We start from the raw sequence: 14956 nt of genomic DNA, 5'->3' as shown, positions 1-14956 counted from the left end.
AAAATGACATCAAACCACCTTACGCGCCCCTGCTGCAAAGCCAAAATGGCTTTATTATGAGTAAAATACCTTACGCGCCCCTGCTGCAAAGCCAAAATGGCTTTATTATGAGTAAAATACCTTACGCGCCCCTGCTGCAAAGCCAAAATGGCTTTATTATGAGTAAAATACCTTACGCGCCCCTGCTGCAAAGCCAAAATGGCTTTATTATGAGTAAAATACACACCAAAAGCCTGCAGATATTCAGAAAAGAATCATGGCGATGGAAGATAAATTTGGCGCGGGAGGCTGGGAGCAGAGAGGTTCCCGTGCTTTAAATGAAACAATGTTGCAACTTGTGCGGGAAAACCCCTCCCACACACACAAACACACACACAAACACACACACACACACACACACACACACACACACACACACACACACACACACACACACACACACACACACACACACACACACACACACACACAGAGTGGAAGGGGGTGTGTCTTCTAAATAAGATTTCTTTGCTTCTTTTCTGTTCATTTGCGATTAGACTTACTTGGAGTAAAGACCTTGAGCAGCAGTAGCGTATTATACAAACAACAGCCTTTTTAAAGGCTTCCACACTACACGTCAATTATTAGACACTCATTTTATTATTTAGATTTGATTAGACTTTTCTTTTCTTTTCTTTTCTGTGTGTTATTTGTTCAGAGGGAGGACAGGATAGGTGCCCAGGCAGCAGATCCTTTGCACCTCTTCAGTTTTTTTGTTAAGAATCTGCTGGATATAGTTCAAGTTAAACTTGAATGAATTCAGCTGTATGTTGCCCCCAGCCCCAGACACCTTGTGGTGATGATATGTTAGCTTATATAATATTGGCTGGGATGACCAACGGGTGGGTGGGCTACATACAGTATGGCCTCAAAAGGGGAAAGCCCATATCTCCATAGCCATTTACTGATGACATCCGCAATCTCCATATATGGGCTTTACATTGAGGTACACAGACTGACAGGTAGAGATCTCCAAACAAGGGCATATTGGTCGGATCAAAGGTGTGTCTGGTTGTAAAACGCCATGTTGGTTAGTAGTTGTGTATGCAGCACTGTTGACAAGATAAACCCAGAGAAGCTGCAGGCCACATCACACTTTATGAAAGACCTGGGACTTGACAGCCTGGACCAGGTAGAGATCATCATGGCAATGGAAGATGAGTGCAATATATTGGCAGACAAAAAGGATGTATATGAATTGTTTAAAATATAGCACAAAAGATTGAGGTTAACCAGAGTGTAACCTTGCAGGAAGTAGTTGTGAATGAGTGGCAAGTTATTTCCAACTTCCTGACAAGCTTGTTTTCTGTTCCTGCGGCACTGTTGGTGTTTGTCGTGTTTCACTGTCTTTAAATGAACATGTTGATCATGTTGTTCTAATGTACAATTTTACCTGAATAGATCATGTAGATAAAGACATATGCTGTATAGTTTAGAAAGAAAGAAAGGAAGAAAATCTTGAACTTGAACATTAGTTAAACCTTTGTGTCAGATCCTGTGTCTATAGGTGAGACCTGACCTTTGACACAAGCTAAATGTTTAAATGTGAAAGCAAAGAGGGACTCAAAATACAACTAAAATTTCCCTTAAAAAAGGAAATTGTACGCAAAATGACATCAAACCACCTTACGCGCCCCTGCTGCAAAGCCAAAATGGCTTTATTATGAGTAAAATACCTTACGCGCCCCTGCTGCAAAGCCAAAATGGCTTTATTATGAGTAAAATACACACCAAAAGCCTGCAGATATTCAGAAAAGAATCATGGCGATGGAAGATGAATTTGGCGCGGGAGGCTGGGAGCAGAGAGGTTCCCGTGCTTTAAATGAAACAATGTTGCAACTTGTGCGGGAAAACCCCTCACACACACACACACACACACACACACACACACACACACACACACACACAGACAGAGTGGAAGGGGGTGTGTCTTCTAAATATGATTTCTTTGCTTCTTTTCTGTTCATTTGCGATTAGACTTACTTGGAGTAAAGACCTTGAGCCCAGTAGTCTATTATACAAACAACAGCCTTTTTAAAGGCTTCCACACTATACGTCAATTATTAGACACTCATTTTATTATTTAGATTTGATTAGACTTTTCTTTTCTTTTCTTTTCTTTTCTTTTCTTTTCTTTTCTTTTCTTTTCTGTGTGTTATTTGTTCAGAGGGAGGACAGGATAGGTGCCCATGCAGCAGATCCTTTGCACCTCTTCAGTTTTTTTGTTAAGAATCTGCTGGATATAGTTCAAGTTAAACTTGAATGAATTCAGCTGTATGTTGCCCCCAGCCCCAGACACCTTGTGGTGATGATATGTTAGCTTATATAATATTGGCTGGGACGACCAGCGGGTGGGCGGGCTACATACAGTATGGCCTCAAAAGGGGAAAGCCCATATCTCCATAGCCATTTACTGAGGACATCTGCGATCTCCATATATGGGCTTTAAAGGGACACAGACTGACAGGTAGAGATCTCCAAACAAGGGCATATTGGTCGGATCAAAGGTGTGTCTGGTTGTAAAACGCCATGTTGGTTAGTAGTTGTGTATGCAGCACTGTTGACAAGATAAACCCAGAGAAGCTGCAGGCCACATCACACTTTATGAAAGACCTGGGACTTGACAGCCTGGACCAGGTAGAGATCATCATGGCAATGGAAGATGAGTGCAATATATTGGCAGACAAAAAGGATGTATATGAATTGTTTAAAATATAGCACAAAAGATTGAGGTTAACCAGAGTGTAACCTTGCAGGAAGTAGTTGTGAATGAGTGGCAAGTTATTTCCAACTTCCTGACAAGCTTGTTTTCTGTTCCTGCGGCACTGTTGGTGTTTGTCGTGTTTCACTGTCTTTAAATGAACATGTTGATCATGTTGTTCTAATGTACAATTTTACCTGAATAGATCATGTAGATAAAGACATATGCTGTATAGTTTAGAAAGTCTTGAACTTGAACATTAGTTAAACCTTTGTGTCAGATCCTGTGTGACAAATACAACTAAAATTTCCCTTAAAAAAGGAAATTGTACGCAAAATGACATCAAACCACCTTAAGCGCCCCTGCTGCAAAGCCAAAATGGCTTTATTATGAGTAAAATACCTTACGCGCCCCTGCTGCAAAGCCAAAATGGCTTTATTATGAGTAAAATACACACCAAAAGCCTGCAGATATTCAGAAAAGAATCATGGCGATGGAAGATGAATTTGGCGCGGGAGGCTGGGAGCAGAGAGGTTCCCGTGCTTTAAATGAAACAATGTTGCAACTTGTGCGGGAAAACCCCTCACACACACACACACACACACACACACACACACACACACACACACACACACACCCACACCCACACACACACACACACACACACACACACACACACACACACACAGACAGAGTGGAAGGGGGTGTGTCTTCCAAATAAGATTTATTTGCTTCTTTTCTGTTCATTTGCGATTAGACTTACTTGGAGTAAAGACCTTGAGCCCAGTAGTCTATTATACAAACAACAGCCGTTTTAAAGGCTTCCACACTACACGTCAATTATTAGACACTCATTTTATTATTTAGATTTGATTAGACTTTTCTTTTCTTTTCTTTTCTTTTCTTTTCTTTTCTGTGTGTTATTTGTTCAGAGGGAGGACAGGATAGGTGCCCAGGCAGCAGATCCTTTGCACCTCTTCAGTTTTTTTGTTAAGAATCTGCTGGATATAGTTCAAGTTAAACTTGAATGAATTCAGCTGTATGTTGCCCCCAGCCCCAGACACCTTGTGGTGATGATATGTTAGCTTATATAATATTGGCTGGGACGACCAGCGGGTGGGCGGGCTCCATACAGTATGACATGATCTGCGATCTCCATATATGGGCTTTAAAGGGACACAGACTGACAGGTAGAGATCTCCAAACAAGGGCATATTGGTCGGATCAAAGGTGTGTCTGGTTGTAAAACGCCATGTTGGTTAGTAGTTGTGTATGCAGCACTGTTGACAAGATAAACCCAGAGAAGCTGCAGGCCACATATGAAAGACCTGGGACTTGACAGCCTGGACCAGGTAGAGATCATCATCGAAGATGAGTACAATATATTGGCAGACAAAAATGATGTATATGAATTGTTTAAAATATAGCACAAAAGATTGAGGTTAACCAGAGTGTAACCTTGCAGGACGTAGTTGTGAATGGGTGGGTTTTTATTTCCAACTTCCTGACAAGCTAGTTTTTTGTCCATGCGGCACTGCTGGTGTTTGTCGTGTCTCACTGTATTTAAATGAACATTGATCATTTAAATCACAATAACAATCATTGATCATTGTTATGTGGCTCTAATAAAGACAGTAGCATATAGAAAGCTAGATAGTTAAAAGAATAAAGAAAAATCTTTAACTTCATCATCAGGTAAACATTTGTGTCAGATCCTGTACGTGTCTACAGGTATAAGTGAGACATGGTTTTTGACACAATCTACATTTCTCAATATGAAAGCAGAAAGGGAGACAAAATACAACACGCCCAATTTCCCTTAAAAAATAAATTGTAGTGGGAAAGAATTACATCAAACCACCATACGCGCCCCTGCTGCAAAGCCAAAATGGCTTTATTATGACTTAAAACGTGGATATTGTGGAGAAACTTCCACACATTCTCCAAGAACAATGGCTGATCCAGGGTTCCAATTTCAAAAAAATATATAGTTTCATACCCACCTTCTCGTTCTTTGTAGAGTTAGTGCAGTGAAGCCAAAATGAGAACAGACCCCAGCTTTGCTCTCCAAGCCTGCAATGCACCACCAAGAAGCGAGAAGCCTCTAGCAAAGCAGTGGAAATCTCAAAAACCCATCTCAGAGATTAAGAACTTCTCTGTCACAAACCTTGTGAGGACCCAGACAAATAGTGCCCTGTCCACAAAAAGCCACACTCCCTTAAGAATTGCAGGGGTTTCAGGGAAAAGTCGCTTGACGAGCGCAAAGGTTTTCTCAGTAGGTATAATGGGCAGTTGGTACTGATTTGGTTGTAAGCACATTTTCCTTTTTTGCTGTTGTTTCACATGGCCACTAGAATTGTCCCATGGCATTGTCTTCAGAGCAGGAAACATTTTTATTACATTTATTATTTTCATAATATCCAGGAAAGCATTGCAGGTTGATTCACTCTTGCCCATAATTGTGTCCACAAGTTCAGTGGCTGGATCTGATGAGATACGATACTATCCAGTAGTGTGATTAGTTTTTGTTCACAGATAAGCGAGATAAACTTGAAGAGATTGTCAATATCTGACATCAGGGTGTTTTGAAGTGTTGACTCTTTTTTTCTTATACTGTCTTGTGCTCTTCTGCCTGCATCTATGCAAGCCATGGCACGACGTCCTTGGTGTTGTGCTGCATAAGGCAGTGCCTTCAATTCAGGTCTAATTGCTGTTACTTCATTTTTTGTGGCATAGCAATGAACCCATGACAGAATTCTTCACCCTTGCACAGCATTTTGTCCAAGAGCCCAACAGCTGCTGTGTAGGGCGAGTGTGTGTCCCTGAGTTGTATGTAGCCCACATTGTCAACAAGGTCCGATTGGAAAGCACAATTGATGAAAAATCCCACATCTGACATGATGATTTCTTGCAGTTTTGGCTTGTTTACCCTTAACATGTCTGTAAATTACATTCCCAGCTTGAAACGAGACACGTGACATTGTACAGAAAATGGAGGCCGAAAATGAGAATGTTAGGGTACCCCCTTATGCCCATATATGGAGATCCACAGGCATCAAACCAAGGCCCTACGTTTTATGCGCATATATGGAGATTCCTATATTGTCATATGTGTCCCAGCACGGCTGACGGCTAGTCATTGCATTTTTATTTTTTTTCCATTTTCATTTTTTCATTTCATTTGAATCATAGCTACAAAATGATATATTGGTTGTGGAGATTGACCCAACAGTTTTGAAGATATGGCTTATAGAATGATGCCATGCTGAAATACTACTTTTGAGATATTCAAGTTCTAAAAGAAATTCTAACCTGCAATGACCTGCATGATCTCTCACATTAATAAAAAAAAAGTCTTATTTACATGCAGAGTTAAGCTCTGCGTAAAAGTAGTCCCGGCGGTGGCCGTGTCTTGACTCTCCAGACTGTTCTAGCCTGAGATGCCTCCACGGATCGTATCAAAAGAAACCCCGCACCGGTCGATTCAGGCACCGTTAACCGTGTAGGCCTACGGCCCGAATCACTACTTTAGATAAAGAAAAAGAAAAGAAAAAAACGGCACCATTCGGAAACTCCGCTCACTAAACAGGCTGCGTACAAGAGTCCTTTGTTCACAGTCTCCGACCAGCTGGTCAGAACCGAACCAAAAAAAAAACACGAAAAAACAGAAAAAAAAAACAAGGGTACAGACCAGATCTGGCCAGTGTTAGGGGTCACCCAGAAGGAAAAGACGTAGAAAGGAAGAAAAAAGAAAGAAAAAGAAAGAAGAGGAAAGAATACTGGGAGCTACAGGAGGACACAACCGCACACGTCCGAGGACACACGCTAACTATTTACTAGTAAGATGCCTCAGGGCGCCAATTCTTTGCCATCTGGTCAGTGATGTACCTGTATATCGGACCTGTTACCCATATATGGAGACCCCTGGTACCCATATATGGAGATCCATGTACTGTATATGGAGATATGCTGTGAGAGCCCAAACATGCTTACCCAGTTATTTGTTATGTGAAAGTCCTATGATGTCCATGACAACTGACAAATAATATACCCTTTTATGCCCATACATCCCTGTCTGTAGAACCAGTCACACAGATATGGGCTGTCTTGGCCATATATGGATTCTGTTAGTGTGGTATGTGGCCGATGTGGCCTCCATATATGGGCATTCCCATATGAAGTCCTGTTAGATATGGGCTTAATATTGAAGACATCAGGGATCTCCATATATGGACCTTGTCATACATCTTGAATGTATGACCTCAGCATCAAAGGCTGGATTGGGGTATGTCCCTGTGACAAACTATTATCATGTATGTCCACTGTCCATGGGTACTTAATGTACTTAATGGACTCCTGCCCTATGAGCCTCAGGGCTGGGCAAGGCTTACTTATTTCCATCAAAATTCGAGTCATTGGAACACTTAATTTGGTCCAACAACCTTGCATCTGTGATAATGCAGGGTAATGGGATGGGATTTCAGTCAAAGAACTTGGAGCTGCACTGCTACCACATATCCTCCATGCCAACTACGTCACAATACAGTATAAATGATACCTGACAAATTGCCCTGAGCTTCCACCAATTGAAGAAAATCGATGGAATTCAGAGAGTGGAGGGTATTTTCCAGTCAGATGTCTTGGCTGACTGGGAGGTTGGGGTGACCAGAGATTTGTCTGGTCCCCTTTAGTAACTCTGAGGACACCTGGGGGTCCCAGACCCCCTGTGGAAGACCCCTGGTATTAGCTACTCATTTTTGTTGTGGAGTGCAGGACTGTAATTAGTACTGAGAAAGGCTCAGGGGTCATTCCGGGGGTCCCAGGTGAGGAAGACCTAGTAGCCTGATCTGCTGGGTTTAGATGAGTGGGAACGTAGTTCCACTAGCTAGTTTGTGTCAATCGTTTTATACACTGTACTCTGTTGTGGACATAAACATAGGATCGCCTTGATTCTTGCTGTCAGAAAAGAACTTGACATCATCCAATTTGGCATCCATCTCCTCCATGATGACTTCTGCCATCTCGACAGCTGCCCCCAAGCTCAAGTCTAGAAACAGTGAGGTCAGGTTTTGGAGCCAGTTTCACCTTACCCAAGATTAACCCCACTTCACACTGTCATTGTGTGTCTGTTACTTTTAGATATGCAATGGCATTGTAGTGTGGTACGATGTGTACTTCCGTAGGATTTTTGTGCTAAAATTTTTTGCAGATCCTGGTTCTATAGAGTCCAAACTATGAGAAAATGATGGGTGTCAACTTTTCCGGACCCCCACCCCCTTTCTGGGGGTCATCTAGTTTGGGACCTCCCAGAACAGTACGCCAGCCAGTTAATGTCCAATTTTCTTAATGTTAGGGTTGTTTTGTAGCTTTTAAAACATTCTGAGTTCATTTATTACACTTTTGAAGCAGCCAGAATAAGCTTTCTGACTTTTGGTTGGGGTCTTTCCTCACCTGGGACCCCACCTCTGGAAGCTTGAATGAATAAGTGGGCGACGTGTGAGAGCCGGGCAATAGTTCACTGATCTAAGTGAACGGGTGGGGGTGTAGGGGTTGATCAGGTTTTGGAGGTATGGAGGAGCCATACCTTTGGCTGCTTTGAAGGTCAGCATCAGTGTTTTGTATTCAGTGCGGGCCGCAACCGGGAGCCAGTGGAGGCTGCGGAGAAGGGGAGAGACATGTGAAAACTTAAGCTGGTTGAAGACCAGTCGTGCCACGGCGTTTAAGTGCACATGCCGGGAGACCAGTGAGGAGAGAGTTACAATAGTCAAGTTTTGATATGACAGATGTCCGGATGAGGAGCTGGGCTGCCTCCTGGGTGAGGAAAGGTCTGATTTTACGGATGTTATAGAGTGTGAACCTACAGGACCGGGTGACTGATGCAATGTGTGCCTTGAATGATAGCTGGCTGTCCAGGACCACACCAAGGTTTCTAGCAGTTGGAACCGAAGTCACCAATGCATTATCTATGGAAATAGTGAAATCTTGCATGGGGCAAGACTTAGCTGGGAAGAAGAGAAGCTCCGTCTTGTCCAGGTTCAGCTTGAGGTGGTGGGCTGACATCCACTGTGAGATGTCGGCCAGACATGCAGCAATGGGTTCTTCCACCTGGGTGGCAGAAGGGGGGAAGGACAAGAACAGTTGAGTGTCATCAGCATAGCAGTGATAGTTGTGAGCAGAGATGACAGCACCAAGGGATTTAGTGTACAGGCCATTGGAGGGAAGCGATCCATCAGCAGTATGATCTACAACTGTTTAATCTGTCGCAAGCTACATGGCAAGATAGAAGAGCAGAAGATGGCAGATCTACCTGCTGACCGCCTAAGCACCCACCCTTCACTAATGTCGGGCTTGATGTGTTCGACCCTTGGGCTGTCGTGTCGCGAAGAACACAAGGAGGTCAAGCAAACAGTAAGCGGTGGGCGTTCATCTTTACGTGTATGAGCTCATGACTCATGAGCAACACACATTGGAGTACTGGAGTCAATGGTACAAATATAACTGTTTAGCTTAACGCGGGAGCTCTTGTTTATTCACCGTCTCTGTAGGAGTACCGGGGATCAACTGACATCCGGTATAGTGCTTGTCAGAATAAGGTGTGCAACAACGTGTATCTCAAACTTCACAATAAGGGTTTGTGCTGTGAGCAGTACCAAACATTACAACTTCCAGCTTCATCAATGCGCTCAGGCGATTCCTTACTATCAGAGGTCCAGCGAGGCTGTTCAAGTCAGACTGTGGTACTCCAAATTGACTCCAAAGGCTGCAACATCAGGGATGGTACAGCAAAACTGTTCCTCAGACCTGTCTCTGAAGTTGTCGTCCTCCTACCAAAAGACAATTCAAAGGACAATTAGTTTCGATTAGTTTGACATCTTACAGATGTCAGGCAGGGAGTATTCTTCCCCCACTACAAGGACTTGATAGTATGTTTTCCTTTTAATGCAGTTTAGTGCCCTCTTTCATGTCCAGGGGTTTCTGTTCATAAAGTTACACATTTGAATGCTCCAGGTGTCTACTAACAGTAATCAGTTGATTATAGCACCTGGCAGTCAGTTGAGCTACAGTTTGATGTTCGTCCTGTCTCTTTCATGCCCTTTGTGAAGCAAAGTTTGTAAGTAAATACATTTATAAGTCTGTTTTTTGAATGCATAGTGATTTTGGGGAACATGTACTTTTATTTTACTTGTTTAGTTACCAAGCCTTGCCTTCTGGTTTAATGTTTGTAATGTTGCTGCATCTGTAGATCGGCTGTATTTGAGCACATTTGATACAGTTTGATATGCTGTTTTGTGCTTGCTTAAGATACCTACCCATTTTGGTGTTTCTTTTGCTTCTACCTTAGGTGAAATTTACTCATGCTCTTTATTTCTTCTTTTTTTAGTTTCACAATATTGTCAAGCTCAGCTCCTGTCTTGGCTCCTTTTTTATGAAGAATGTTTAGCTCGCTGCATAGCCACATGCGCAGACGTGTGGTGAGGGCAGAAGACAAGTGGTTAATGTAAATACAAGAAAAAGGTCCCATCACACAGATTTTGGAGACCTAAAAGTAGAAAAACGTGAAATGATCGTGCGCGAGCTCGTTAGTGCATGCAGTCGCGGGAGGCAAGAGCTGGATTGTGCACAGAAAGATTAATCCAATGGTGCTGCCGGTGGCCATACCCAATTGACACCTCTGGTCGCTGCTGGTTGATATTGATGAAAATATTGCTACGTTTATCATGGGCTTTAGACCCTGAACTTGAGTTCACAGTAGTTTTGTAGTACGCAAGTCAGTGACTCATCTCAAGGGTCACAGCCATGGGTGGGCCTGGTAGAAAGCTGGCCCACCCATAATTTCTTTATTATTTAATCATCTTTCTTTCATTAAATAAAAACTTTTTGTTGATGTGTTTTTGTGTGATCAGCATCTTGCGTAATATGAATACATGAACAGTTTACAACTGTCACTCCGATGATGCATCTTTTACACTAGCAGCAGTTGGCTATGGTGTGTTTGGAGGGGGAGTATTAGTTTATATTTGGAAATGATGACACTCAACTGTTTTTGTCCTTCCTCCCTTTAGCCCCATATAGACCACATCAACCACGGCGTTGGGAAAGCGGTTTAAATGGCTTATTTAGTCTCATTAAATTCAGAAAAGCCCCCGGCGGCAGGTGCAAGTACTGCATCTTTCCCATTGTAGCAGATACAGTTTTCCCAACGCCGTGGTTGATGTTTTATTTACCGAGGTTAGGTAAACCACAGTCTGTGAGCTCGGAACTACCTTTACTTTTTGGATAAAATGTTGTTTTGAGTGTTTTCCAACTCGTTGTTGCGGCAGTCCCCGCGATCGCTACGCCATCTTTTTAGGACCTCATCTCGGAGCACAACAGTATGCAGCGACGGGTGAGGTTCTATATGGAGCTATCCTCCCTTCTGCCACCCAGGTGGAAGAACCCATTGCCGCATGTCTGGCCGACATCTCACCTTGGATGTCAGCCCACCACCTCAAGCTGAACCTGAAAATGCGCAGTGGAGAACTTAACCAGACTGAGCCACTGTGAGCAGGTAAAGTATAGCATAATGATCAGAACAGTGATTCCCACCACTATACTTTGGGACCACTGGAACCCCCTTTTGATGGCCTGTAGCCATAATCTTCTGTTTTTATGAAATGGGTGGGAACCCCTCGGAATATTAAACATTTTCCACCCATCTTTTGATTTATTGGCGCAATTTACTGCTCAACAACTTCTAGTCATGTTTGATTTGTAGCGAAAGTCCCGACCAAAACACACCATACTGCTTACTTCCGGGTATTGCTTTTTTATCCTTGAAATGCACACTCTGTTTGTGATGACATAGCACATAAATTAATTAATAGGTGAAACTTTTGACACAATCAAAATGTCGCAATAGGAGAGCAAAGAGGGAGACAAAATACAACCACCCCAATTTCCCTTGCAGGGAAATTGGGGTGGGAAAAATCAAACCACCGTACTCGCCCTAGCTGCAAAACCAAAATGGCATGTGAAATTAGGACGTGCCAATAGGTACAGGTAAGTTCATGTATAATATAATATCCTTTGGCTTAATGTCCCGATTAACGGTCAATCCCCAATTCCCCATTTTCATACAGTACATTGTGGCCAGAGTCATTAAGTCTTTGTTGATACAGCAATTGGCATTAAATATCCCAGTCCTTGTCGACAGAGCAATACAGTGACAAGAAATTTGATTAGTCACACCAGGCTCATTATAGTGTGTATTTTCCAAACATCAAAAATTATATTTTCTAACAGGTTTGTATTAGTGTTGTAGTCGAGTCCACCTAAAGCGAGTCCAAGTCAAGTCCAAGTCATATGAGGTTCGAGTCCGAGTCGAGTCTGAGTCATGACCCCCTGGGAGGGGGCCGAGTCCGAGTCGAGTCCGAGACCGACGGGAGTCGAGTCCGAGTCGAGTCCGAGTCCGGCGGGAGGCGAGACCGAATCGAGTCCCCGGAACCCGTTTTTTTTATTTTTATTTTTTTAGGTAGGCTACAGAAAACAACCTTTTTTTGTTGTTGTTTTTGTTTAGTTGTTTTGGGGGAATGAGGGTTGTCTGGTGTTTCCGATCAAAACCTTTCAAATGAATGGCTCGTCTTCAAATTAAAACAATAATAGGTCTCCTCAAATTACCTTTGGTTGCTGTGGTTTAGACCAGATGGAGGGATTATATCTCCAAACTGGCTTGGGAACGCCTCAGTATACTCCCTGAGGGAGTGGAGGAAGTTGCTCGGGATAAGGAAATATGGAGGTCTCAGTTGTAACTGTTACCCCCGCGACCCGATTCCGGATAAGCGGTTGAAGATGGATGGATGGATGGATGCTGTGGTTTAGGCCTAGGCCAGACGGAGCTGGATAGGTCATATATCCCGTTTTTTCAGATATCCACATAGAAAAATATCTAGGTCCACACCACAAAGATATCTAGGTCTAAAATAATCTGATTCCCCAGACCTCCACTAGGGGGACAAGCACAAACACAGTAAAGTCTTCAGAGATATCCGGGTTCCATGTCTACACGGATCCAGTGAATCGGATATTTTTCAATGTCTTCACTTATTTATTCGGTTTAAAAAATATCCAGTTTCACAGCCGAAATATCCAGCTTCGTGTGGCTGCTGGCTGCAAGCCCCAACAGCACAAAAAAATTTCTAGCTTCAGAAATATCCAGCTCTGTGTAGCCGGCACCTTAGGTTTGAGGGCATTTTACAGTAGGCTACTCCATTGCTGAATGTGATGTTGTGAGCCAAATGCAATTGTAAATGTCTGCTCGTTTTTAAATAATGACATCAATCACATAAGGGGAATGATGGATTCCTTTATGTTCAGTCGCTCTCTAAATTAGTACCAGGGTTGGGAAGGTTACTTTTAAAAAGTATTCCTTACTTAAAGGTATTAACTAGTTACTGCCGGTACCGTTTTTCCCAAACAGACATTAGAGTTGCTCCAATGAAAATGTTTCCCCCAGGCAGAGAACAAGTAGGCCTACTTTTGAGTGCCAATATAATAGTACAAATAAGACTTATACTGTAGTACAATATCTCAAATCACAGGCGATGATTATCCAGTCTAATGTCATGATATTAAAAAAAATAATATTAATTAAAATATAATTATACTAATGTAGTCTATAACATTTTAAACATTGCTGTTTTAGCTCTGTCGTTGTAATAGAGCTGCATGATTATGGCAAAACGTATCAAACAAAATCTTATCTTAATGAAAAACTATTTTATAGTTTCCCCATTCAAACACATTACATGCCTGTTTGCATTTCATTATTTAAGGTGATAAATACCTTATGTCATTTTAGTCTGATGCCTGTCAAACAATGCAAAAAAATACCCCATGTCACTGTTGTTGTTTTGATTTGTCTCAACCTCTCTAGGGGGACTTAAAACGTTACACTTCTCTCTGTTAATCAGTGTAGCCTACTTTGTTAAACTTTCGGACGAGGCTTGCTTAACGAGTATTAATAGTTTACAGCTGGAAAGAAAACAAGACGTCGCTTCTTAATCCAGCAGTGCGCGTGGATGATTTAAACTACACACAACGTCGTGTTTGGAAGCTGTTTACGACATTATGGAATTATTTATTTGGAACACAACACGAGGATATACTGCAGGTAGGAGAAAAGAAAAGTAAAGTGGACTGTGTTCAGTGTTGTCTGCTGGCTGCTGCTGCAGGGGCTCTGTGTGTGTGTGTGTGTGTGTGTGTGTGTGTGTGTGTGTGTGTGTGTGTGTGTGTGTGTGTGTGTGTGTGTGTGTGTGTGTGTGTGTGTGTGTGTGTGTGCGTGCATGCTACAGTAGTGTGTGTGCTTATCAGATGCGCGTCAGATAGCCTATGCTGCGTTACTTAACGCTCTTAATGTTAACGTTAATGGGCTCCTCAAAATATGGATGTATATGTTACAGTATGTTTGGGTAACTCAGGACGTTCATTGTAAGAGCGCTTGTTTCGTTCACCACACACTAATCACCACCAGATGGCGACGACAGCCCATAGACAGCCATTCACTAGTGCAGGCGCTGACGTCACTCGTTTGCGACTCCCTTTCTTTATTTACTAGCCTAGCTGGGCGGTGTTTAGCCATTAGCTTAGCCATTAGCTTAGCCATTAGCTTACTATGAGCGTTTATCTTGGGCTTGCCCAGGCCTTACGGCCTGGGCATAAATATAACGATTGCATTCACCACGGCTTCGTAACTCGCGCGGCCGGCCCGCTCTTCGCGGCCACTCGCGCCTGCGGCGCTCGGGGGCGAAGAGCAGGACCAAGGTCCGCTGGCCTTCGCGCCGCTTGCAATGTCGTGGACAATCGATGGGCTCCGCCTGGAGGACGTTGTTGTGGGCGACCGCTTGTTCCGCCCCGTGCGGCACCGCGAGTGCTCCGTTTCTCGGCCGTCCTGTTTCTCTAACATCCGGTGACATATACATTTCTTCCTTTGCATTGTACTGACTTGACTTGACTCGAGTGGACTCGGCAGGGGGCGAGTCCAGAGTCAAATGGTCCGAGACCGAGACGAGTCCAAGTCAAATTGAGGGCGAGACCGAGACGAGACCGAGTCAATGAAAAATTGGACTCGAGTCCTGACTCGAGACGAGTCATTGACTCGAGTACTACGTTTGTATAGTACAGTTTGTATAAATTAAATTGGATATTGAGTCTTAATATTCAACTGTGTTCACTTCACTC

The sequence above is a fragment of the Nannobrachium achirus genome (genome assembly GCF_963921795.1).
Source record: "Nannobrachium achirus genome assembly, chromosome: 3".
Lineage (NCBI taxonomy): Eukaryota > Metazoa > Chordata > Actinopteri > Myctophiformes > Myctophidae > Nannobrachium > Nannobrachium achirus.
Note: the sequence above shows the minus strand (reverse complement) of the source record.